We start from the raw sequence: 27,783 nt of genomic DNA, 5'->3' as shown, positions 1-27,783 counted from the left end.
GTCTAGTCTAGCAGGAGAGAGAGAGAAAAGCCATCATGTGGCTGTTCCGCTTGCTCAGGCTGCCTCCTCCACCCACAGTGACCACTCCCAGTGACAACACAGTTGTACTCTGAACCCATTCACCTCCTCTGAAGTTCACTGCTAATACATGAGGGGTGCTTTGGTAATTTGAGTAAATGGTATGACACAAAGAAATAAGGACATATGGTGTTACCAGCAGAAAATTCTACATTTAACATCAATAATATTTTAGCCTTAAAATTACCCAAGACTAAACTATATTGGGAGAAGGCAATGGCACCCCACTCCAGTACTCCTGCCTGGAAAATCCCATGGACGGAGCGGCCTGGTGGGCTGCAGTCCATGGGGTCGCTAAGAGTCGGACACAACTGAGCGACTTCACTTTCACTTTTCACTTTCATGCATTGGAGAAGGAAATGGCAACCCACTCCAGTGTTCTTGCCTGGAGAATCCCAGGTTCGGGGGAGCCTGGTGGGCTGCCGTCTATGGGGTCGCACAGAGTCGGACACGACTGAAGCGACTTAGCAGCAGCAAACTATATTGATTAGTTTCCAAACCCTAGACCATCAAGAGGGGCCTGGCTACTGCCCCAAAATCACTGAGGAACACCTTTAAATGGAAGAATGTCCCAGCTGCACCTCCAGAGATTTTGCTTCATTGGGTCTAGGGTGAGATCTGGGAATCTGTATTTTTAAGATTTTCCCCAAGATAATTCTAATGATCAGCCAGACTTAGCAAACACAGGCGTAAATTATTCAGTTATACCCAGATTATTGTGAACCATGTAGCAGTCTAATAAATTTGGATGTGACCCTTTGGGGGAAAAAAGTCCCAGGAAAAATTGCTATCATAAAAGAATTAAATTCATCCTCAAGAGTGAGTAAATTAATCCCAGTAAACACGTTATAGTCACTGCATTAAGTAAAAATTTTGTCTGCCTAATCAATAATGAAATAAGCAGAGAGAGGACATTTTAAAGCCTGCAGGAGACATTATAATTCAAATACTAGCCTAGATGTGCTAAATATTTTATTGACAATCAATTTTATTTCACTCTACTTGAGAAATGAATAAGGGCGAATGTTGCTATTTGGCAGCATCAGGTTTTTGACTTGAACTGGAAGCATACAAGGTTGGTTAAACTAATGTGAATTTCTCCCTCAAGGTGAGTATTAGCAACCTCTTAACTAAGAACACCTGGGCACGTTTTTTCCCCAGGGTAGGCCACTTCATGTGGTCTTCAGACGCTGGCTCCCAAGCGCAGTGCGTATGTGCAAGCCTCTTACAGAGTCATGGGCCTGTGAAATGTCCGGCTCCTCCAAGAAGGCCACTCCTGTGGACCACAGATGCAGATAGGGCAGGATTCTGGTCCTTCTCAATGTCCTCCTGAAGAGGACCTTGCAGAACCTCCAGTTCTTTTTCATTCATCAACTTATCAAGACCACAGCAACTAACTGCAGGCAGTAGGTAAGTTTATGGGAACGTATCCACACAGGGCGGATGTTTTTCCATGGTTTTTTTTTTTTTTCCTCTCTCTCATCTTTTTTTCTCTCATCTTAAATTAAGCTGTTTCATAAAGGGTAAAATTAAGTCGACCTCGAAAACCTGGGTTTGACAAACTTACGAAGAGACTCCCTCATACAAACAAGGAATCTAGACTGAAAATTAGGCATTCGGGGGTCTCAGATACCGCCAAAAAATTTGGGACAGGGTAGACCAGCTTCACATGAAAATGTACTAAAGAAACTGGAGTTGTCCAGAGAAAGTGACCGCCAGACTTTAGGCTAAGATTATTTTTCTAAGAGAAACAGCGACTTTAAAACGTTTCCCTGCCACTTTACTGCGGGTTGCTTAGGTTATTTCATTTGTTGTCAAGGCGGAAGAGAACCTCCGCGGGATTTAACTGGCATGGCTCAGCCGGCCTCTAGAGGGCGCATTGCATTAATGACCTTGGGCTTCCCGGGAGAAAAGGGAAGGGAGTTGTAAATCAAACATCAAGCCCCCAGGCTCCAAGTTCCGCCTTTAAAGCTGCTCTTTTGGAGACTGTGACTCCAGAAGACAGAAAACTAAGGTACAGGAAATCGGAAAGCTGTATGCTGTATTTCAAGACAAAAGAGAAAGACACATGCGTGGAATCAGATTTAGTGCAAACTCTCTGCTGCTGTCTGAGAGAACTGTTGCTTGAAGAGAATGTCGCTCCGTTTTGCGGTGGAAAGAGAGGGGTCTCTGAGCAGGCTCTGTCTGTCTAGCAGAGGAGCCGCAGGGCGGCAGTGACACGGAGATGCCACCTGACCTACCCAGGAAACTGTGCTTGAGACCCTCAGCTGCTGGGGGTGGGGGGAGCGAGAATGGAAAAGAAAGAGCAATTCTTGAGACTTTTCTGAAGAAGAATTTGCAGTCAGAGACGAAAAAAGATCGGGGGACAGTTGAAAATGCTTAATCTACAAGGTTCTTTCAAAGAGTGTTCTGGAACATCAGAGTCTTCTCTGGAGGTTGTTAAAAATACGGAGCCCAGGACCCTGAGAACACCTACCTAGGCCTTGGGAACAGCCAGGGTGTCAAAATTATTTTTTACAGCCCCCAAAAGTTTATTAGAAGTGTTTTTATTCAGTTATTGTTTATAGATTGTGTCACAAATGGAGCTAACACCTGCTGATCCTTTCTCCTCACAATATTATTGTTGATTTATAATATTGTGTTAGCTTCAGGTGTACAGCAAAATAATTCAGTAATAACCTATAATGATGATATTCCATTATAGGTTATTACACAATATCGAATATTTCCCGTGCTATAAAGTAAATGCTTGTTGCTTATCTATTTTATATATGGTAGTGTGTATCTGTTAATCCCATACTTCTAATTTGTCTTTCTGCCCCTTCCCTCTCCAAAGGGGTGATCATGTTTGTTTTCTATACCTGTGAGTCTTTCTGTTTTGTATATAGATTCATTTGTATTTTTTTTTAGATTCCATATATAAGTGATATATCATTTGTCCTTCTCTTTCTGACCTACTTCATTAAGTACGGTATTCTCTAGTTCTATCTGTGTTGCTCAGTTCAGTACAGTCACATCCAACTCTTTGTGACGCCATGGACTGCAGCACACCAGGCCTCCCTGTCCGTCACCAACTCCCGGAGCTTGCTCAAACTCATCTCTACCGAGTCGGTGATGCCATCCAACCATCTCATCCTTTATCGTCCCCTTCTTCTCCTGCCTTCAATCTTTCCCTGCATCAGGGTCTTTTCAAATGAATCAGTTCTTCCCATCAGGTGGCCAAACTATTGGAGCTTCAGCATCAGTCCTTCCAATAAATATTCAGGACTGATCTTTAGGATGGACTGGTTGGATCTCCTTGCAGTCCAAGGGACTCAAGAGTCTTCTGCAACACCACAGTTCAAAAGCATCAATTCTTCGGCGCTCAGCTTTCTTTATAGTCCAACTCTCACATCCATACATGACTACTGGAAAAACCATAGCTTTGACTAGATGGACCTTTGTTGGCAAAGTAATGTCTCTGCTTTTTAATATGCTGTGTAGGTTGGTCATAGCTTTTCTTCCAAGGAGTAAGTGTCTTTTAATTTCATGGCTGCAGTCACCATCTGCAGTGATTTTGGAGCCCAAGAAAATAAAGTCTCACTGTTTCCATTGTTTCCCCATTTATTTGCCATGAAGTGATGGGACCAGATGCCTCTATCTTCATTTTTTGAACGTTGAGTTTTAAACCAGCTTTTTCAATCTCCTCTTTCACTTTCATCAAGAGGCTCTTTAGTTCCTCTTTGCTTTCTGCCATAAGGGTGGTGTCATCTTCATATCTGAGGTTATTGATATTTCTCCCAGCCATCTGGATTCACTTCTCCAGGGGATCTTCCAGGGGATTGAATCCAGGTCTCCTGCATTGCAGGCAGCTTCTTTACTGTCTGAGCCACCAGAGAAGCCCATGTATATGTATATATGTGGGCTTCTATATATATAACACATTTTCTTAAGGCAGTCATCTGTTGATAGATCCTGGGTTGTTTTCATGTCTTGTCTATTATAAATAGTGCTACTATGAACATCGGGGTGCATTATGTTTTCAAATTAGAGTTTTTACTCTTTCCAGATATATACTTAGGAGTAGGATTACTGGATCATATGGTAGGTCTATTTTTAGGTTTCTTAAGGAACCTCAATACTGCTTTTCATAGTGGCTGAATCAATTTATATTCCCACCAATGGTGTATGAGAATTCCCTTTTCTCCACATCCTCTCCAGTATTTATCTTCTGTAGACTTTTTGATGATAGCCTTTCTGACTGGTGTGAATTAACAGCTCATTGTAGTTTTGATGTATATTTCTCTGATGATTATCAATGTTGAGCATCTTTTCATGTGCCTATTCACCATTGTATATCTTCTTTGGAAAAATGTCTATTTAAGTTTTCTACCCATTTTTCAATTTTTTTTTAATTGAGTTGTATGAGCTATTTGTATATTTTAGACATTAACCCCTTGTTGGTCATATCATTTGCAAATATTTTCTCCCATTCTGTAGGTTGTTGTTTTATTTGGAGTTGATTTCCTTTGCTGTGCAAAAGCTTTTAACTTTGATAAGGGGTCATTTGTTTATTTTTGCTTTTATTTCTTTTGCCTTGGGAGACTGATCTAAGAAAATTTTGCTATGGTTTATATCATAGAGTGTCTTGCCTATGTTCTCTTCTAGGAGTTTTATAGTGTCATGTCCTATATTTAGGTTTTTAAGCCATTCTGAATTTAGTCTTGAATTTAGTGTGAGGGAATATTCTAATTTCGTTGATTTACATGCAGCTTTCCCTATACCACTTGCTGAAGAGATCATCTTTCATACTGTATGTTCTTGTCTCCTTCATCATAGATTAATCAATCCTAGGTATATGGGGTTTATTTATAATAAACAAGGTTTATTTTGGGGTCTCTGTTCTGTTCCATTGATGCATGTCTGTTTTTGTGCCAATACCATGCTGTTTTCAGTACTGTATTTTGTAGTATTGTCTGAAGTCTGGAAGATTTGTACTTTCAGCTTTGTTCTTTTTCCTCAGGATTGCTTTGGCAATTCTGGGTCTTTTGTAGTCTTCTGTGATTTTTCTTGTTTCCTTAGGAAGGTATATATCACTGTGAACTTCCATCTTAGAATTCCTTTTGCTGCAACTCATAGATTTTGTAAGGTGGTGTTTTCATTTTCATTTGTCTTGGGATATTTTCTCACTTCTTTGATTTCCTTGTTGACCCATTGGTTTCCTTAGTAGCATGTTGTTTAATCTTCATATGGTCATTCATTTCCTGTTTTTCTTTCTGTGGTTGACTTCTGGTTTCATTCCATTGTGGTCAGAAAAGATGTTTGAAGTAATTTCTATCTTGTTGAGGCTTATTTCATGACCTAGCATGTGGTCTAACCTAGAGAATGTGTATTCTGGGTTTTTTGGGTGTAGTGTTTTGTAGCTATCAATTAACTCCAATTGGACTGTTATTTAGGACCTCTGTTGCCTTGTTGATTTTCTGTATGTTAATCTGTCTATTGATGTCAGTGGGGTGTCATAGTCTCCTACTGTTATTGTACGATTGTCAGTTTCTCCCTTTATGTCTGTCAGTATTTGTTTCATATATTTAGGTGCCCTTATATTGGGTGCATTCTCTTCTAATATTGATCTCTTTATCATTATATAGTGCCTTCTTTGTCTTTCTTCATGGCCTTCATTTTAAATTTTATTTTAAAACCTCTATTTTGTATGATATGAGTTTTGCTACCCTCGCTTTCTTGCCATTTCTACTTGCATGAAGTATATTTTTATCCCCTTATTTTCAGTCTGTTTGTATCTTTTGCCCTGAAGTGAGTCTCTTCTGGGGAACATATTGTAGGTGCTTAGTTGTTTTTTTATCTAGTCTGCCACTCTATGTCTTCTGATCAGAGCATTTAGTCCATTGACATTTAAAATAATAGATAGGTATATACCTATTGCCATTTTAATCCTTGTTTTCCAATTGTTTTTGTATTTCTTCTTTGTTCATTTCTTTTTCCTTTGTTTTTCTTTTTTGGGTTTAATTTTCCCAACAAATTTCTGAGGTATTATTATCTCTGTTGAATAGATAAGATAATTTCTGAGGTATTATTATCTCTGTTGAATAGATAAGGAAGTTGAGGTTCAACCCTGAGAATTGTCAGAGTCACACAGCTAATAAGTGTGGACACTTGGATTCAATATTAAATTTGTCTAACCCTAGACCTCAGCTCTCAACTATGACACCATACACTTGCTATTTGGAATGCTATTTGCTTCTGTTACCCTCTTGGATACCCAAATACTGGAATTAGTTGTTTCCTTCATTGTGACTCCTCATATCACTTCAGCTATTCCTGTATTACCACACTTACCACATTGCATCATCAGGACTTAAATATGTGTGTTCATATTTAAATATATGAGCTCTATGAGTGCATGCACTTTAATCAACCAGTAGGCCAATTCCAACCACTTCGTCCATACCCAGCTGCAGTTACAACACCGGACAATAAAGTACCCAAGTGTTCGGCATCAGTCTCTCTCAATACCTCATTGTTATCTCCTAATAAATAAAACAGATGCCAATAATGAAGGTGGACAAATTAACCAAGTGAACAAAAAGCTCAGAGGCAGATCAACTATATATGGGAACTTGATATATGAGATAATGGTAATGGGAAGAGGATGGAGTCAGGATATTTGGTTATCATGTTAAAAGGAACAAAATTAGACCTCTATCATACATCATACAAAAATTAATTCTTAATGGATTAAAGACTTCCATGTGAAAACAAAACTTTCACATATATAAAATGAGTAACTGCAATGGTAATTATGGAAATAAAAATTAAGTCCATGATAAAATGATGATTTTAAGAATACTAAATTGGCCAAAGTTAAGAAATCTGGTAATGGTGTTGGAAAGGTTTGGGTCACCAGAAACTCTAAATACACTTCAGATATGGAAATAGATATAGAGATATTTCTATAGATATACACAGAGATACCTCTATAAAAATGTAGATATAATACATGTAGATATATCTATATAAATAAAATCTTAGGAAAAAGTTTGGCAATATCTAATAAGTAGTTATACTATAATATATGCAGTTAAAAAAAAAAAAAAAGAGTGATCAGGTGTAGTTCCGGTGGAAAACAGCATAACAATTCCTCAAAACATGGAATTGGCTTTCAGCAATTTGACTTTCAGGTATATACTGCATGGAAATGAAAACAGGGACTTGAGCAAATATTTGTAGAGCCATGTTCATAGCAGCATTATTCATAAGAGCCAAAGCTGGGAGCAATCCAAGCATCTGTCTATGGATGAATGGATAACAAAATGTGCTATGTATAAATATACAGTGGGATATTACTAAGCTTTAAAAAGGAGTAAAACTCCAATACATGATAACAACATGGATGAACTTTGAAAACATTATTCTAAGTAAAATAAATCAGTAACAAAAGACAAACACTGTACAATTCCACTTACATGAGGTACTTGGAACAGTCAAATTCATAGAGACAGGAAGCAGAATAGTTTGCCAGAGGCTGAGGGAAATGGGACATGGGGAGCTAATGTTTAATGGGTACTGAGTTTCAGTTTGGGAAGATGAAAAATTTCTGCTGATGGTGGTGGTGATGGTTGCATAACAATGTGAATGTACTTAATTCCACAAAACTTTGCACTTTAACATAGTTAAAATGGTACATTATATGTTATGTACATTTTACCACAATAATAAAAAGAATGTACAATGTATCTACTCATCCAACGGGCAGTGGACATTTGACATATTTCCAGTTTTGTTTGTTCGTTTGTTTTTGTTGCTTTCGTAGACAGTGTTACTATGTACATTCTTTTACATGTGTATTTGCAAGAGATTCTATAGAGAATATACCTGAAAATGGAATTGCTGGGTCAACTTTACTACACCAAATTGTTTTCCAAAGTGGTTGTACTATTTTACATAATTTACATCATGAAAATAATAATGTGCAAAAGATGTTCAGGAAATGTTAAAGTATAGTTAGGAGATAGGTGAGTGTCTCGACATCCAACCATCCAGAAGTACACTGCCCAGAAAAGGGCACCCTACCAGACCATACCTCCCATATTCCTTTCTTTGCTAGGCATCCCTTTTAAGACCATTGGCTAATGCTGGACCTCAGGATGGTAAAACATCTGGAAACTCTGAGAGGGAGGAAAGGCTGAATGAGATGGGATGCTGGTCTAGAAAATGTTCATGGGCTCTTTGGAGAGTCTAGTTTAGAAGCACAGCTACTGTTCTTTGCTTGGCTGCAGCACTGTCCTCTTGTCTCTGGCAAGTTCATTCTCTTTGATTAACTAAGCCACCTCAGAAGGATCTGGATCTACAGAATGATCCTGAAAAAGGAAAAGGCAAGTTAGAGGACACATACAACCTAACTTCAGATGTTAGAAAACCTGTCTTATAAAATTGCATTCATTCTGGGACATTCAGAGAGCAGGCTGGGTGGTTAAAGGCCACAGGGAAACTGTATAAGCTTAGATCTGGGCAGGCACCCATGAAGTAGGCTGCCTGTGAAGTCCTGGGCAAGGTCAACCATCTAGCTTGTCACAGATTCCAGGACTGGAGGCTGGGGAAGCTGGAGACAATAATGGCCAAGGTCCTCTCCCAATCTGTGACGATAGTTCAAATCCACCAAATGGTTGACACCCCACCTGCCAGTAACAATGCTTTAGTCCTAGAACCACTGCGTTGACATTTGAGTTGGGTTTTCTCTCATAACCCATTCTGATCTTACCACGAACCACATAAGCCATTTGAACGGAATCTGTGCTCCCCAGAGAGTTAAAACTGCTGCCAGGTCTTAGGTTTTACTATCTATTAAGCAGGCCATGCACTCCACTAATAAAAAGCCACTTAAAGCAGATGCATACACTTTTTTATGTTTCAGAAAAGTCATAATTTGCTAGCTCTTCTATAAACGAGTCTACCATCTTTTCAAGATTTTTCTCCCACTTGCATTTTAAAACACTTCCATATTCTGCCAACAAAGGTTCTGGAAGCTCACAAGGTACTGAACTTAAAGATTTAGTAAATGGCCCCAGACAGGTCTCTTTTGATACTGTTCAAGGCACAGCCATGAAGAAGGGGCCACAAATAAGCCAACTAATTACATGTCACTTTAAAACCACTGGGTGGAAACTACAGGCCACTGAAAGGTTTTGATCAATACTGACTCTGACTCGAACACCAGGAAGAATGTGAGGCATGATGCCGATGTCTTTTCCATCTGGCAATTTCTTTTCTAAGCAGTAATTAAATCAGTGAAAACTGAATATAGTCATGCGAGTTGCTCACATTTATTTTAGCAGCAACCATGAAACCCAAACCCCATTGACACTCTAAAAATCTACAACTGGTAAAATTTTAAATGTCAGGTCCTGCTAATTTATTTGTAAGCTACTCCAGGGAAGCCAAGCAGCAGCCCAAGTCCTCCCTGTGGGTGGGAGGAAGGCTTCTCCACACAGCTGAAGGCAGACTCCATGGGCTCTGTGTCCCTTCCCTGGCACCAGGGGGGTGGTATCACTGTGAAATTTTCCGCATCCACTGCCAGCACTGGCAACCTGTCAAAATCCTAGTTCAGCACTTCTACTTGGTGCTAAGTCAGAACAGGTGTAGGAATTAAGCAACTACCTTGTGCCTTCATTTGCATACTGCAGCTCGAGAGCAAGCTGGCTCAGGTGTGCTTCCTTCTTTCTTTGGTCATTGGTTTCCACAGCCCGCGACAGGTTGGCTGCTGGCATGACCTGGAGGGTTGCTTCATGGCTGATGTTTGATGCGTTTCTGCCAGCATGTTTGAAGTTGTCCTTTCATTCTTGTGAGGCAACTTCTTTCTGTTGTGGAATCAGTTCTCCCCTCAGAACACACCAGCAGTTTGGGGCACTGCCTAGACGTGCCCTGAGCCCAGGGCTGGAGACCCTCAGGAAAGGGAAGCAGTCATGACTTTCATCTTAGGAGCATCTCACTACCTTTCTCCTCACCCAGAGTGTGAATCTGGGAAAAGAACCACAGGCCACCTTTAGAGACAGGGTAGTGACGGCTTCCCTGGTGGCTCAGCTGGTAAAGAATCCACCTGCAGTGCGGGAGACCTGGGTTTGATCCCTGGGGTGGGAAGATCCTCTAGAGAAGGGAACAGCTACCCACCCCAGTATTCTGGCCTGGAGAATCCCTTGGACTGTATAGTCCGTGCGGTCGCAAAGAGTCAGACATAACTGAGCAACTTTCTCAGGGACAGGGAAAAGACCCTGATGCTGGGAAAGACTGAAGGCAAAAGGAGGAGAGGGTGGCAGAGGATGAGATGTTTGGATAGCATCACCGACTCAATGGACATGAACCTGAGCAAACTCTGAGAGATAGTGAAGGACAGGGAGGTCTGGCATGCTGCAGTCCAAGGGGTTGCAAAGAATCAGATACAACAGGTGAAAGAAAGTTACAGGGCTCAAAATAGCCTGGAGTTAAAACTCCCCTCCAGGTCCTCCCCACCATTCTATGCAAAACAAAGAACTCTCTCACCCAAAGAAAAAAAAGCGGACATTAAGGTTGATTACGCCCAGCTCCCAGCTGGTCCAGCTTCTCCAGAATTCCTTGCCCCAGCCATTTAAGAGAAAACAACTCCGAACAATCTTGGAGAAGAACAGGCCCCCTTAAGACAGTAGATTTCCACATATATGCCTATATATACTTACTCTTTTCTTGGGTTAGTGCAGCAGCTCACTAATCTGACTGCTGCCCCTTCTCTACTCATTAAAGGTGTTACAGATGTTCCTGTAAAGTGCCAGTCCTATTCTTTTTCCGAACCTCGCCTTCTCTGACTCCCTTACCCTACAACAGGGACAATAAGGAGCTGACTCAGATTCACAAAGAGCTTAGCCTTGAATAGTTTAGACTTAGCATCTCATGCTTTCTGAATGAGCAATGTCAATTACGGACCTAACGTTTTTGGGGGTTTTTTTTAACATGTATTTGGCTGCTCTGGGTCATAGTTGTGGAGTGCAGGATCTTTAGCTGCAGCATCTGGGATCTAGTTCCCTGAACTAGGGATCCAACCTGGGCCCCCTGCATTGACAGCAGCGGGTCTTAATCACTGGACCACCAGGAAAGTCCCTCGACTTACTTTTTAAGGTTAATGGTGATTATGAATTGGGGGGTTGGCTCTCACTCTGACCCAGGGACTGAGGCTGCTGCTGGTGTGGGAACAGGAAAGTAGTGGATGGGAAACCATCAAAGCTTCCTATATGCCAGTGAAGTTTGTCCTAAATATACCAAGCTGCTGTATGATCCCACAACAGTAAAGTGTGAACCCAGGGCTGGGATCCGCCAAATTGGTCCAGAGGTGGTGCTGATAGAGGGCAGAGGGACACAGAACAGGCAAGAGGCGGGAAGACATAGATGCCCAATATCCAGGATGCTTTCCTACCCAAGCACAGGGCTGAGGACACAGCCTAGAGAGGACATGGCAAATATGAGAAAAAGAGGCAGGAAGGTGCCGGCAGAGTGGAGAGGAAGGCAGTTAGTTGCATTGACATCCTTAAACAATTTTTAAACATAAACCAAATATATATTTTTTCAGCCCAAAGTGGAAAGGACTAGATTTTTCCAAAATCAAATGGGAGTAGGTAGGCTTAGGACACAAAAGGCCTGGTAAAAGCAATGACTTGGTCTAGTTTTAGCTAATTATGTAATGAGATGAAACAGGTCCCATGCCACCATGGAGGGATGGAGCTGGAGTACCCCACCGGGCTGGCTGGTGAGAGGCTGGTTGTGAAAACTGGGCCACTGAGCACGCGGAGCCCCCAAGCTGACAGGCCAGGCAGCAGGGGCAAGGGGACACAGAAGCCTCTGGACACTGTGATGGGCGGACACTGGATTCTACTCACCTGGCAGTTTCCAGGCTGTTCCCCCACCCCACCTTCACCAGGCTCTTGCCAAGAGAAAGGAAAGCTGTGGTTAATGATCCCAGGGAAGGTTTTCTCTCCTCTCGTGTGTGCTTAGTCACTTAGTCATGTCCGACTCTTCGCGACCCCATTAGCTGTAGCCCACCAGATTCCTCTGTCCATGGGTTTTTCCAGGCAAAAATACTGAAGTGGGTTGCCATTTCCTTCTCCATTTCTCATGTAGAAAATAAAGAGGAAAACAAGCTGAGTCATCATGAAAAAATTGTAACCTGATAGTAGAGAGAAGAGACGAGAGATATATGGGAACCACTGGAGAGAAGGCCAGGAGGAGAGCCCTAGGCAACCTAGGGACATGGATGTGAGCGTGGCCATGACCCCCCTTTTTCAGGAAAAAGGAGCAAACTGTGGTCTGGGCCCACTGGAGTGGAGGGGGCACTGAAGCCTTCCTTGTTCCAACACCAGGGATGTCTGCTGAGTCCAGGATCCAGCTCTCCCTTCACCAACTCGCCCATGTGCAAAGTCTTTCCCCTCCCTCCTTTGCTCACCTGCCCTGGAGCGACCCTGCCCTGCCTCCTTACCCAGCACCCCAGCAGCTCTCAGAGCCAGCAGCCTGAAATCACTGATCTGTCCTCTAGGCCCACAATTTAATCATAACAGGTAACTCTCAGCACCTTCCTGTGGCCAGGCACTGGTGCTTTTGCATATCTTAACTCCTTTAATCCTTGTAAAAGACCCTATGAGATAGGTGTTGCTTTTATCCCCTCCATGGAGAGAGAGATCAAGGCACAGAGAGGTGGAGCAACTTGCCCAAGGTCACACAGCTATTGAGCAGCAGAGATAGGATTTGAGCCATAGAAATCTAGCACTGACATCTGTGCTCTCAACCACTCCATTATCCTGCCTCTCAATGCCACCTGTCTGAGGATGCTTGATGCTAGGTCACGTGAGTTTTTAGGCCCTACTGGTTTAGCAAAACAGGATTTTTGACTGCACAACTTCCTGGGGGCTTACCACATGAGCAGACAGTGCAGTCTGCAGCAAGAGCATCTATCATATCAGCTTTTCCCACACTTTTCGGTCACTACCCCTTTTCTTCCCCTTGGAGGAATGCATGAGCTTCGTTGCCCAGAACAGTGCTGCTTTAATGTTAACTGAGGTTTCCATGTAAAGTAAAGTGGTTAGGCCACCTTGACCTTTATGCTTGCCTCTATGAGAATTGTGCTGTTGGATCCCTACTGGAATAGGCAGTGGTTATCAGTGGTGGCTGAAATCAATAGATGAAAGGCCCACAGGGAACATTATCTTATATGAATCAAGCTGAAGCCAACTGAACCCACTCATGAGTCCTAGCACCACAAAAAGAGAGGCATTTCTAGGGACTAAAACAGGCATGCCAGCAAAACGGTACACAATTGTTCACAGCATCATTATTCACAGAAGTCAGAAGGTGGAAACAACCTAAACGTCCATTAGTAGAGAAACGCATAAATAAAATATCCACAATAGAGTAGTATTCAGCCATAAAAAGAATGCAGTACTGCTACATGCTATAACTTGCATGAACCTTGAAAACATTATACTAGGTGAAAGAAGCAAGTCGCAGAAGGACATGTGTCCTATGATTCCATTCATATGAAAAATCGAGAGAGACCAAACGCAGATTCATGGCTGCCAGGGGCTGGCGGGTGGGAGATGGGACATGACTACTTAATGGGTACAGGATTTCTTTTTGAGGTGACCTAAGAGTTCTGAAATTAGATAGTGGTGATGGTTGTACAACATTGTGAATGTACTAAATACTACTGAGTTGTATTCTTTAATGTGGCTAAAATACTAATTTGATATTATGTGTATTACAAATGAAAGAGAAAGAGAGGCAGGGCATATCTCCTGATGGGGTGTAACAGGAAGTTCAGAAACTTCTCACGAGGTCTAGGCAAAAAACCCAATTTGGTTACGCCCCTAGAACTAACTACCAGTTTAAAGGAGAAACAAAGGGAAAGAGGAACATGTTCACAGCTCTATGGGGAGGTAGTCAGCAAAATCCCAAATGAGGGACATCTAAGGAACAGAAGACCAAGTTTCTTCACAAATAAATGACAAGAAAAAACAACAACAGGGGGTGAATAGTCAGATCTTAAAAGATTTACAAGACCTAACACCCAAATGCAAAGTGCATGTTTGGATCCCAGTTTAAACAAATCAGCTGTTTTACGTTTTGTTCTATCCCATCCTATTCTATTCTAACCAGGGACGGAATCCTTGCCCCCTGCGTTGGTAGTGCTGAGTCTTAACTACTGGACCACCTGGGAGGTCCCCAAATCAACTATTTTTAAACAGCATTAAGGAGACAACCAGGAAAATTTGATGACTGACTGGATTTTTTTATGCTCTCAAGGAATTATCATTAAATTTGTAGGTGTGATAATGGTAATGTGGTAAAGCAAAAAAGAAAGATTTTATTTTCAGAGGTATATACTGAGGCATTCACAGATGAAGATGTGTCTGAGATTTGTAAAGTAATTCAGTGTGAGGAGGGGAAAGAATATAGACACTAATATAGGAGAAACAAGATTAGCCATGAATTGATAATTGCTTGAAGCTGGGTGGTTCTAGCTTAATTTTGTTTTAAGATTGAAAATACTCATAATAAGAAGTTTTTTAGAAAATAAATCATCGAACAGCAAAGGTAAAGAACCCAGTCTTGAATATGGGATAATTTTCTAATCACCAATCCTCTTTGTAGATGGAGGATGTTAATATTGGACCTAAAGTTGTACAACCAGGATTTTTTCAATATTAATGAAGTTTTTTTCTTCCAGTTTTATTGAGATATAATTGACATACAGCACTTACACAGGTAAGTTTACAATACATAACATAATGATTTGACTTACATACATCATGAAGTGATTATTACTTCATGTATTTAAGTATTTAACAAACATCCATTATCTCATATGGGTACAGAACTGAAGAAATAGAAAAAATTTTTCTTCTTGTGATTTTCTTCTTAGGATTTATTCTGTTAACAACTTTCATACATGACGAGCGTGCATACTCTCTCAGTTGTGTCTGACTCTACAACCCTATGGAATGTAGCCCACCAGGTTCCTCTGTCCATGGGATTTTTCGGGCAAGAGTACTAGAGTGGGTTGCCATTTCCTCCTCTAGGAGATCTTCCTGAACCGGGGATCAAACCCATTTCTCCTGTGTCTTCTGCACCGGCAGGTGGATTCTTTACCACTGAGCCACCTGGGAAGCCCAGTGGTGTTAACTGTATTTATCATGTGGTACATTACATCCCTAGTGCTTAAGTTGTCTTATAACTGGAAGTTTATGTCTTTTGACACCCCCCGCCCTCCAAACCCCACTCCCCTCACCCCTTGCCACTGGCAACCACAAATCTGATCTCTAAGATCAGGATTTCTATCCTTTCTGCCATATTTTAGAATAAAAATGATCATTCTCATAAAGCAGAATGGAGGTTACCTTTAGAGTCAAGGAAAGTAAAAATCTAGAATTTGGAGTACTTACTGTGCATGGTGTTTTCAGTGTCTTGTGTGCATGCTGAGTCACTTCAATTTTGTCCGACTCTGCAACCCCATGGACTGTAGTCTGCCAGGCTCCTCTGTCCATGGGATTCTCCAGGCTAGAATACAGGAGTGGGTTGCCATGCCCTCCTCCAGGGGATCTTCCTGACCCAGGGATTTAACCTACATCTCTAATGTCTCCTGCATTGGCAGGCAAGTTCTTTACCACTAACGCCTCCTGGCAAGCCTTAAGTGTCTTACATGTATTAATCTCTTGTTACAGTTTCTATTGGCTTTCCATCCCACTCAGAGCAAAATACAAAACCTTCACAATGGTGTGATGTCCAGCATGAGTTGGTACCTGACACTGCTCTCCCTTCATACCGCACAGCCTCCCCCTTATTCCTTGAACATAGCTGGTGCTCTCCTGCCTCAGAGCCTGTGAACTTACTATTCTGCCTTCCTGACGTTCTCCTTCCCCCAACTGAACTCCCTCACCTCCTGCAGGTCAGACTTTCCATATCTACCTCCTTATGTAATGTGCACCTGCAAACCCAATTTGCTCCCTGCAGCCTTTCCCCCCTGTTTTATTTATTTATCTTTAGCATATATCACCCCCTGACAAACTATTTGTTTATTGTCTGTTTGCTCCCAATGGATGAAAAGTGAAAGTGCTGGTCATTCAGTCGTGTCTGACTCTGAGCTGAATGGCGTGTTTGGGGATCACGAGAATGTTGTGGACTTGGGCTCTACAGATGGTTCAAGATTCCCAAATGAATGTATTCTCTTGGGGAGAGCTGGACAACACACAGATGGACTGACATTCTGAGTGGCAAACATCCCACCGAGCACTAGTCTGGAGGAGGAGGACTGGGCCCTGAAAGCCATCTAATGTATTTTGAAGGATTTCACTCAGACCCAAGATGATGTCTTGAATTACTCTTCAGGTTCCTGCTCATGGGAATCTGGGTTTTCTCCAAGGGAAGTCAGGTAGCCACGTTCCCTATGGAACCTAAGTCAGGCAACCAACGGTACTTCAGAAGCAGGGCTCTGTGTCTTACGCCTCCCCTCTAAAACTGCAACAGAACTGAGCTTCCATATGTCATAGAAGAAAGTAGGAGGCTTATTTGCTTAGGAAACAGCATGGTTGAAATAATCGGACTGTAAGAAGGAAACTGTGTCTCATCTTACCAGATGCTCGTGTCCTGAAAAACTATACAAGAAAATGACATGTTCACGATCTGAATGTTTCAGTCAGCTAGGTGATCCTGCTGATTCAAAGATTCCTATGGGAAATATTTTGGTAAACAACCCTTAGTTTAGAGTTTCAAACATGAACCGCATTTCTATACTTTCCAGTTTACCCATAGCAAAGCCTCTCTTTACATCAGCCAGTCTCAGCTCTGAAAGCCACCTTGCGGAATTTCAGTGTCAGTTATGCCAAGTAACCATCTCTTGGCTGTGAAATGGTTTTCTGGCAGGCTTTCAAAGACAAGGACAGATGGCATTCCATGGGGGTACTCCCAGCTTGTTGTTTTAGCAAATATTGACACTTCTGTAGGAAACAGATCCAGATACTGTTTCTTCCTAACTCATCTTGGCAATCCTGAAGGTTTGGAGAGATATAGGGCAGCAGAACTGGGAAAGTGCACTTGCCACTGAATTAAGAAAGACATACATCAGGGAGAGTCATGTTCACAGTTAATTGATGCTTGTAAAAGGCACCGAGTAGTAAACAACACACTGATCACAAAGCACTTTCAAACAGAAATAAGACAGAGAGGGAAAGAGGAGACAACTGAAGGAAAACAATTACTGTATGAAACTCTTTTTTTTTTTTAAGGTTCTTTCTAATCTAGATGTCAGTAACAGCAAGGCTATGATAGTTTTACTGAGAAAATCAGGGGATATTTGCTGTAATTCAAAATTAGGATATACTGGTAAAAAGCACTGAAAATCCATCATACACTGTCCTTCCTAGAGGGCAATTGGCAGAATATGTCTAATTCCTCCAAAAGTTTATATTCTTTCACTCAAAAATTTGGGAGAATTTATGCTATGCAAATAATCTGATGCATGCCCAAAATTATATATAAAAGAAGTCTATCATGAAGTAGTTTATAATAGAATATAACAACAACTAAGCAACCTATTTATCAGTGGAAACTATTTAAATTAAGGTACATGTGTATTCTGAGATATTTTGCACCCTGTAAAGATGACCGTATAGAACTATATTTGTCTATATGGAAGATCAATAAGTGGTGTAAGCATTATAAGTGGTTTTTATAAAGCAGTTACCAAAAAAATTGTTACCAAAACAAATTATTTTTATAAAAATTGTTATATAACTTACATATGGTAAGTTATATAAATTATAAAAATTATTTTATAAAAACAATATAAATACAGGTATGGGTATTACATTAAAAAAGTAATTTTATCTTGGGTGGTGAAATTCTAGGTGATTTTAAGTTCCTATTGCCTTTCTGTATTATCTATTGGTGTTGTTTAACAAGGAACATAGATCGCTTTTATCAGCAGGAGAAAAACTAAAAAGTATTTCAAGTTGTAGAAAGGAAGTCACTGATAAGTTTTATCCACTTCTCTTACAAAAGCCCAACACTGTTTGGCTGGGACCCCCAGCGGGTGAGAGGTGGGGGACAGGACAAGAGTCAGTGCAGATGGAGCCTTGAAGGTAAGACATGAGGCACAGGGTTCAGGCGGCTTCCCAGACAAGCCCCCAACCTGTCTGCCCTTACCTGAGCAGGCCTCCAGAGTGCTGACATCATTGTTGTAACTCCTGTTCCACAACACTCCTTCCTTTACCTTGGCTCTGAGTTTGCCAGTAACTCGGCAGCACCCAGAGTATCGCAGTCTTTACTCAGGAAAAAATATCGTTCTTACATAATAACAAGAACAAAACAAAAACAGAAGGAAAATTGAAAAATATCTGATTACTTTCCTAGAAATGCCCTAACAAGTTACCACACAAAAACTTGGTGGCTTAAAACGACAGGTGTTTCTCTCACAGTTCCAGGGACCAGAAAGTCTGACATCAAAGGGCGGGCAGGGCCGTGCTCTCTGCAGGCTCAAGGGCAGAACCCTTCTGAGCTTCCTCCAGCTTCCAGTGGCTCGTCACTCCAATCTCTGCCTCCATATTCACCTTGCCTTCTTCTCTGTAGGGTGGTGTGTGTCCCTGTCTGTTTTGTGGATTCAGCCCCACCCCGAATCCAGTGTGCTTTACCTCAGTCCTGACCTGCAAAGACCCTATTTCCAAAAAAGGTCACATTTTGAGGTCTGGTATGGTGACATCAATTAGGAGGGTCTATTGGCAACCTACTCCAGTACTCTTGCCCGGAGAATCCCATGGACAGAAGAGCCTGGCGGACTACAATCCAAAGGGTCACAAAGAGTTGGATGCAACTGAAGCAACTCAGCATGCATGCACATTCAACCCACTACAATATCATAAACAAGATTTGGTCAGCAAGCAGAAACTATGGCTAGTATTTATCTTTTAAAAAGGTGAGTAAAGGGACTTAGCTGGTGGTCCAGTGGTTAAGAATCTGCCTTGCAAAACCAATACAATATTGTAAAGTAAAAAAAAAAAAAAATCTGCCTTGCAATGCAGGGGACTTGGGGAACTAAGATCCCACATGCCATGGAGGTACCGAGCCTGTGTGCCACAGGGAAAGATCCCAAGTGACACAAAAAAGATTCCGTATGTCCCAACTAAGACCTGATGCAGTCAAATAAATAAATATTAAAATTATTTTATTTTAAAAAAAGGTAGATGAAGGCAGTCAAAGTTTGGCGGGGGCTCAGAAGCAGATCTAGATGGCCCAGGAAGGCCTGCTTTCTGTTCTTGTAGTTTGGCAATCAGAAAGCTGCTGCTGAGTTAATATCAGATAGAGATTCCAGAATTTGGGAAGATAAAGCTACTAATTAGAAAAAACCAGCAAGGACAAAGAAACAGGCAGGACTTGGTTAATGATGTGAATTAGTAAAGAGAATAGTATAGCTGCGATCAAAAATACAAGTATGCTTGAGAGATGATTAAACAAATGAGAGAATTTAGGTGCTAAACTAAACCTCTGTTAGATAATTTAAAAAAACCATCAACCTTATTAAATAATGATCAGGGTTGTTGGCCTCAAAACGAGCTTCTTATTAACAAAGGAGCAGTAAATCGGTCCTCAGCAAACTGCACTTATATGGATTCTCAGTGCTGGTTGCTTGGGTTTCCTACTTTGTGGATGACCAGTGACTTTCCCTACAATCCACTTTATCTGCTGCTTCCCTCATCAAATAGTGTAAAGTTGGAGAGTGAAAACCAATGTGAGTGTTAGACTTTCAAAATGTCATCAGGCAGGGGCATGTGCAAAAAATAAGGAGGATGCATCACAAAGATGGAAGGCTGTCAGAGAGGATGCTGTTCAGATTCTTATTCCAGTTGGAAATTATTAAGAATTATTTTCTAAAGCTGTGTGGTGGTGTCATCGGACTGAAAGCCTTATAGTTAAGTAAGAACATGAATTTGGTTGTAATTTAACATAACTCCTCATTGGTCACCAAGACTTTGAGACACTCAAGATGAGCAGGGAACTTAGAAACCTGTCCAGTTCAAGTTCTGACTGCGCTGGCAAGAGGCACAGGGTCCAGAGATGTAGGTACCCTTCCCAGGATGATTTGCTTGGGGCTGCTGCTGCTGCTGCTAAGTCGCTTCAGTCGTGTCCGACTCTTCCTGACCCCATCGACTGCTGCCTACCAGGCTCCTCCGCCCATGGGATTTTCCAGGCAAGAGTACTGGAGTGGGTTGCCATTGCCTTCTCCTTGCTTGGGGCAAGTTAGGATTAAACTGAAGAATCCCAAGCTCTCCCCACATATGTACCATAGGCTATGATCAATCTGATCGGGCAGCTCTTTTTTTCTTATTAGTTTTATTTTATTGATGTAAAGTCAATTTACAATGTTTTGTTAATTTCTGCTATACCACAAAGTGATTCAATTATATATGTACATTCTTTTTTATATTCTTTTCCATTATGGTTTATCCCAGGATATTGAATATAGTTTGCTATGCTGCACAGTAGGATCTTGTTTATCCATTCTATATATAATAGTTTGCATCTGCTAACTCCAAAGTCCCAATCCAATGCCAAGTTCCCAATAGTTTACATCTACTAATCCCAAACTCCCAATGCCAAGTTCCCCTTGGCAACTACAAGCCTGTTCTCCATGTCTGTGAGTCTGTTTCTGTTTCATAGATTGTCTGTTTCATAGTCTACTTCTGTGTCACATTTTAGATTCCACATGTAAGTGATATCATATAATATTTGTCTTTCTCAGTCTGACTGACTTCACTCAGTATGATCATGTCTAGGTCCATCCATATTGTTTAGGCAGCATTTCCTAAATACTCAGACTGTCAGTGTGAAGTGCTGCTCTACTTTGAACAAACCATTCTGGTTTTACATTTGTATGTTAATTTACTATGAGTGGCTAAAATAATATTTTTAGTCAAAAAGAACTAGATGCCCAGTAGTACTGAATAAATGGTTTCTGAATAAGTAGAATACAAAAATCAGACCAAGGGGCAGCAGCTCACTTGATGTGCCAAAGACAGATATCCACCCTCTCCACCCTGGTCTTGGGAAGACCATCAGCCCCATCTTCCAGCTTCCTTTGCACTTAGGTGAGGCCACATGGCTGAGTTCTGGACAATGACATGTGAGCGAAAGTCATGGGGGCCACTTCCAGGCTTGGCCCATAAAATCCTCCCAACTGGGCTTGATCTTCACTCTCTCCATCTGCCAGCTGAATGGAGAGAAGGCTGAGGACCTAAAGGAGGATACCAATGAGAAGAGGGCCTGTGTCCTCAAGTGACACCAAAGAGCACAGACTTCCTCTATTGTAAACCCCTTTCTGGACTGTGAAATAAAAAAGCAAACTTTCACTGGGTTAAGTCACTGAGTCTGGGGGTTGTTTATGATAGTGGTTAGCCACCCTGACTAGGTTTGTGTGACTGGTTAGACAGAACAGGCCCACAATAGTTTAGGGATCCACCATTCATAGACAGGACCAAGGCTGGTTACAGCTATTTCCCTTTACTCTCACGTGTCTCTATTGCAAACTGTTGTAGATTTGTCATTCGCTGCTGACTGGCCTCACTCCATTGTTTCCTAGACCTCTTTTCTTAATTCCCTTTGTGTCCCTGCAATTCCCTTACACACACACACACACACCCACCCACTGACCCACCTACCCACCTAACTGCAAACTCGGAAACCCTAACCTGACTTTTAAGAATTCCAATTCACATACAGAGACAAGGTGTCGGGGTGGGGATGGGGGCAGCAAAACTACTTAGCTTGTTGAGTTTCCCGGCATAAGCCTGGCCTTACACAAGCATACTTCTCACAGGAGGAGACTTAGGTGCCCAGATCAGTGGCAGCATTTTGCCTCGTTCACATCTTGCTTCCCTAATAGGACTGTAAGCTCTTGTCCTCCCCTACTTTGTATCCCAGTGACTGTCACCAATGGGTGCCTACTGTGTTGCTGATAGTAATTGAGGCTGACATGGATAAATAGGAGTCAAAACAGTGTAGGGATCACCAAAGAGCCACACCACACAGGCTGCTGTAAAAACAGGGCTGGTTATTTTTGTGTAAGAGATCAAGAAGGATGGAGCAATGATGTACTAAGAGACAAAAACACTACTTCATTTCCCTTTGCAGAGAAGATAAGATGTGAGCAGATATTACACCTTGAAAAGCCGTGGGAAGAACGAGGTGATTGAGAAAGGGCATCCTCTCCTGCAGGAAGAGGAGGATGAGTCAGGAGTAAACAAGGAACAGCACGGAGGCAGTGTGGACTGTGGTGGAAAGTGGAGAGATTGAATTCTGACTCTGGCATTGACCGAGGGCATGTCCACGATCACGACCCTGAAACTCAGGTTCCTTGTCTAGACAATACAAAACGGAGGTAGTACCTACTTCATAGAGTTGCTGTGAGGAGTAAATGAGATCCTGCCTGGAAAGGTCCCAGAAGAGTGGGGTTCAGTACATTGTAGCTCCTCTAATGAAAGCCGTGTGTGACCATGGCTCACAGATGGTAATCATCACCATCCCAATGTCCAAAGTAACTTTCAGAAGATTACAGACTAACAAGAGAGCAAGAATAAAGTTCCTCTTCATGAAGTACCATTGATTCATCAAGACTGGTAGATATTAGACTGCAAATCAGGTCATTCATGAACGTATTTTGCAGAAGCCTTTGGCAAAATGTCTCAACAATTGCAGATTCATTTAAATTCCTGTGACTATGCCTGTTACGAAACTAGCTATGCTTAATAGCTATCTTAATAGTGTAATAGAATAGCTATGTAATTCTTCATAGATAATATGATTTATATCTTAATTTATATCTTAGATTTTAAATATGCTATTAATCCTGGAAATTGTTTTGCTTAACCCTGGAATTTTTACCACAAATTTATATTTCTTGTGGCTCATATTAGCAGAAATTTTCTAAAAGAAAGATACAAGGTTTTGACCAGTTCTCTTTCCTACTAATTTCAGATAGATAAATTGTTATGAGAAAAAATACTTGTGTTTACCTCACACCAGAAGTGTTTCAGTGATCTCTTTCATGTCAAGTTGCAATCTTATATTTATAGGGGTAAGCCAGATTATTGCATGAAGGGCTCAGAATGTACTGTTGTAATGTTATTAATTCAGTCATTAATTATTCATGAAATATTTCACTAACCATACTACACAGCTGCAGTTGCATTTTTAGATTTTCCTTCCACTTGTCTGATGTTCTCTTCTGACACAGATTGTGTTAGTTAATGAGACTGTGTAACAAATTACCCCACAACTTAGTGGCTTGAAACAATATTTATTATCTTAGAGTCATTTCTGAGTCAGAATCTATGTGCAGCTTACATACATCTTTAGACTTGGGGATCTTTTACAACCCTGTGATCAAGGAGTTGGCTAGGGCTATCATCATCTCAAACCTCAAGCATGGAAGGACCTGCTTTAAGCTTGTTCAAGTGGCTGTGGCAGGCCTCGGGTCCTCACTGGCTGTTGGCTGAAGATACCAGTGCCTTTCCATGTGAGCTGCTTCTTTTTTTTTTAATTTCTTAATAGGAGGATAATTGTTTTACAATGTTGAGTTGGTTTCCATCTCACAATGACACAAATCAGCAATAATTATATATATAACCCCTCTGTCTTGAGCCTCCCTAACCCCTCCCATCCTACCCCTCTAGGTCATCAGAGAGCACCAGGCTGGGCTCCCCTGTGTTACACAGCAGCTTCCCACTAGCAATCAATTTTGCACAGCCACATGAGCTGCTATATAGGGCTACTCTCCAAGAGGGAGAGAGCAAGAGATGCATAGAGAAGGTAAGTGCTTTGATCTGAATGCTTGTGTTCCCCCCAAATCCATGTGTTGACACCTAGCCCCTAAGGTGATGGTATTTGAAAGTGGGGCCTTTGGAAGGTGATTAGGTGATGAGCCCCCTTAAGAAAGCTGTTGAGGGGTTTCCTTGGTGGTTCAGTGGTAATGAGTTCTCCTGCCAATGCAGTTAGATCCCCGGTCTGGGAAAATCCCACATGCCACAGAGCAGCTAAGCCCGCACACCATAACTACTGAACCTGTGCTTGAGCCCCAGGGAACCGCAACTACTAAGCCCCCAAGCCACAACTACTGAAGCCCAAGAGCACTCTGGCCCATGCTCTGCAACAAAAGAAGTCACCGCAATGAGAAACGAAAAGGAACCCCCAATCGCCACAACTAGAGAAGAGCCCACGAAGAAAGGAAGACCCAGCACAGCCAAAAATAAATTAATTTTTAAAAAGCCACTGAGAAAGCTCCCTTGTCCTTTCCACTCTGTGAGGATACAAGAAGCCAGCTGTCTGCAACCCAGACGAGGCCTCTCACCAGACTAACCATGCCGGCACCTTGACCTTGTACTTTCAGCTTCCAGAACTGTAAGCAATAAACTTCTGCTGTTTATAAGTTACCCAGTTCTATAGTATTTTGTTATAGCAGCCTAAACAGACTAGGATAGTAAGCAAGATATAAGACACAGTCTTTTTATAACCCAATATTGGAAATGACATTACATCACTTTGGCCATACTCTATTTGTTAGAAGAGAGTAACCAGGATCAGCCCACACCCAAGAAAAGGGGAGGACAGGAAGTCATTTCAGAACATGTCTGCCTCACAAGAATGCATTTAAAGCCGTGCTTCTCAAGCTAATCCTGGCGATAGATCAGCTTTCTTTCCCCTGTTATAGGTCAGTACCTTTGTACAATAAAAAAAAATTCATTTTTAGAAAAATTAACTACAGTATATAAAAGCAAACCCATTGATCATGGCTTCGTTGTTACAACAATGTCAAAAGACTGTAAACATTTCTAAACATTCAATTCTATTACTTACCTCATCTGGACCAGAAACAAATAGTTTATGGACTAATCTCAGTTATGGACCATCCTTTGAGTGGCTTAAGGATCTGAATAAACACAGATGGCTTTTCAAGGCCTTTACAAGTCAGCAATTCGTACTTTTCACTTGGCTATTCCTGGGAAGAGGGATTCTAGAAAAAAATTTTTTAAAAACCTCAAACAAACAAACAAACCCATTCCCCTCTCTCTGACTTCCTAAAAATGGGATCTTTTGTTATGTTGAAGGTCAAAGGCATGTAGGATTGATTATGAGTCCCCTGTTTAACATTTGGCTTCAAGGTCCTTTCTGTGCCCGCATTCTCACCAGTCTGTAAGCCACAGATTTGAATTGCATGGTCTGACTCAACATTAAAAAAACTAAGATCATGGCATCTGGCCCCATCACTTTATAGCAAATAGAAGGGGAAAAAGTGGAAGCAGTGACAGATTTTATTTTCTTGGGCTCAAAAATCACTGCAGACAGTGACTGCAGCCATGAAATTAAAAAACGCTTGATCCTTGGAAGGAAAGCTATGACAAATCTAGACAGTGTATTAAAAAGTAGAGATATCACTTTGCCAACAAAGGTCCATATAGTCAAAGCTATGGTTTTTCCAATAATCATGTATGGATGTGAGAACTGGACCATAAAGAAGGATGAGTGCTGAAGAATTAATGCTTTTGAATTGTGGTGCTAGAGAAGACTCTTGAGTGTCCCTTGGACCATGAGGAGATCAAACCTGTCAATCCTAAAGGAATTAACCCTGAATATTCATTGGAAGGACTGATGCTGAAGCTGAAACTCCAATATTTTGGCTACCTGATTCAAAGAGTCAACTCACTGGAAAAGACCCAAATGCTGGGAAAGATGAAGGCAAAAGAAGGGGCAGCAAAGGATGAGATGGTTAATTGCATCACCAACTCAATGGACACGAATCTGAGCAAACTCTGGAAGACAGTGAAGAACAGAGGAGCCTGATGTGCTGTACTCTGTGGGGTCTCAAAGATTCAGATACAACTTAGTGACTGAACAACAAGTCTGACAGATACTATGATTATCAGCTCACATTTTAAAGGTGAGGAGTCAGCCCCTTCTCCAACTATATCAGGAAGTTTGAAAGTCCTTCCTGTTGAGCATCTATTGGGATCCTTCAAAACACATCTCAAGTGTAAAAGATTCAATTCAACGGAAAAAAAAAAAATGTTTTGAGTACTGACTGAGTGAAAGTTTCTGGGACATACTACCTTGAAGAAGGTATCAACTCTGTTCTCACCTGGTTTACGGCACTTACTTTATGGTCATTTACATCTCCAAAATATTTAGGCATTTGAGAACATTCTTTCGCTCCCCAATGAGACCATTAACTTACAGAGCAAAAGTACTTCATTTCCTATCCTTCACACCATCAGGCAGTTCAGTGGGTCCTCAGAAAACACTGAGCTAGATGTCTGAATTCAGCAATGTTAACCAAGCCCAGAACCTGAATCCCTGTCCAGGGACTAAGTGTCCCCAATCTCACCAATCTGGCAGAGCATCTCTCTTCCAGCCTCTTCACACCTGATAACCCACTCTCCAGGGCTTAAAGTAGAAGCCGACTTTTCAGAAGTCTGCTTCTGCTCCCCTGGTTCTCATACAGCAAACTGGCATCTGGTGTGGAGTTCTCATTACATTAGCCCCAGGACAGAGGAGAAAACCAGGTAGAGGAAGGGGCCTTTAAAAACAAGTCTTGCTCAATTTCTTACACAACTGCCAACCCTCAGCTGGGTATGCCCACCCTCTCCCTCCCTGCCCCCTCCCCAGGAAGGGAGTGAGTTAGCAAAACTTACAATGGCAAGGCCCAGTGCTGAGCACAAAGGTAAGCCAAACAGGTTTTTTTTTTTGCCCTCAAGAATGTATAATGGACAAATCAGGTCAATTTCAACTACAATGCAAAGTGAAATGTGCCAAGTGTTGCAATGTTGGCATATGGAGAAATCACTGTGGGAGAACAGATTGGGGAAGAGAATTCCAAATGGTGAAAATTCAAAGGATATATCTTTGGGTTAAGCCTTGGAGGATGGGTAATACAAATGATGGGTAACACTCAGAGACCACTTCCTATCTACCCAGTGCTGTGGTTGGTGGTATACACACCTCATTTAGGGGGTCACAACAGGTGTCCCAAAGGGGTGCTCTCATTAGTCCCACTTCACAGTGAGGAAACAGGTACTGAGAGTGACCGATTTGTCCAAGGTCCACGCTAGTAAGCAGTAGAGGGGGGATTTGGACGCATACAGGGTAACGATGGAGCACTAGCGCTCTTAACGCTCATTTAAGGAGCAAAGGAGATGGTGAGGGAAGGCCTAGCCTCTGGCAGGGCAAGCCGGAGGAAGCAGGAGGGAACAGATGACAGTTCTGTTTGATCCTTCTGGCAGCTTTGGAAATCTATGTCAAACTCTCAGCTTTACAATACATTGCCTCTGATCTCCCCACATCCTATTGAACAGGTACTTTTATTCCCATTTTACAGATAAGAAAACTGAGCCACAGAGAAGTAACTTTTCAAGGTCACACGACTGGTAGTGGCGCTGGGATCTGAACCTACTGTGCCAGCTCAGTGTTCTCACGTGGGTGGAAGGCCTCTGCATGCCGCCCAGTGCCTCGACTTCCCGCCCCCCACCCCCACCTCAGTCTATACATCCTGTCCCTTCCTCTCCACCTTTACCCCGGACCCCCTACTCCCACCCCGCGGTTTCAGCCACAACCGCCCAGCCGACCACCACAGGGTTGAAAGCCACTTCGCGCCCAGAACTA

General features: G+C 41.9%; 2 long non-coding RNA genes across 4 annotated transcripts; one reads left to right on the top strand and one right to left on the bottom strand.

The window, feature by feature from the left end:
- Nucleotides 1-995: 995 nt before the first annotated feature.
- Nucleotides 996-27,783, top strand: LOC123334752. 3 transcript variants are annotated; one of them, XR_006552859.2, is made up of 3 exons: nucleotides 996-1,488; nucleotides 23,805-23,940; nucleotides 27,500-27,783. It is a non-coding gene; the product is annotated as an uncharacterized LOC123334752 (long non-coding RNA). The 3 variants fall into 3 exon arrangements; XR_006552858.2 differs by lacking the exon at nucleotides 27,500-27,783 and adding an exon at nucleotides 24,210-24,535; XR_006552857.2 differs by lacking the exon at nucleotides 27,500-27,783 and adding an exon at nucleotides 24,204-24,535.
- On the bottom strand, nucleotides 7,285-10,252 carry LOC123334753. Its single transcript, XR_006552860.1, has 2 exons — nucleotides 9,730-10,252; nucleotides 7,285-8,432 (listed from the first exon to the last, which is right to left on the bottom strand). It is a non-coding gene; the product is annotated as an uncharacterized LOC123334753 (long non-coding RNA).

Source organism: Bubalus bubalis, chromosome 8 (genome assembly GCF_019923935.1).
Source record: "Bubalus bubalis isolate 160015118507 breed Murrah chromosome 8, NDDB_SH_1, whole genome shotgun sequence".
In the NCBI taxonomy this organism is placed as follows: Eukaryota; Metazoa; Chordata; class Mammalia; order Artiodactyla; family Bovidae; genus Bubalus; species Bubalus bubalis.
This window is presented reverse-complemented; position numbering and strand designations above follow the sequence as displayed.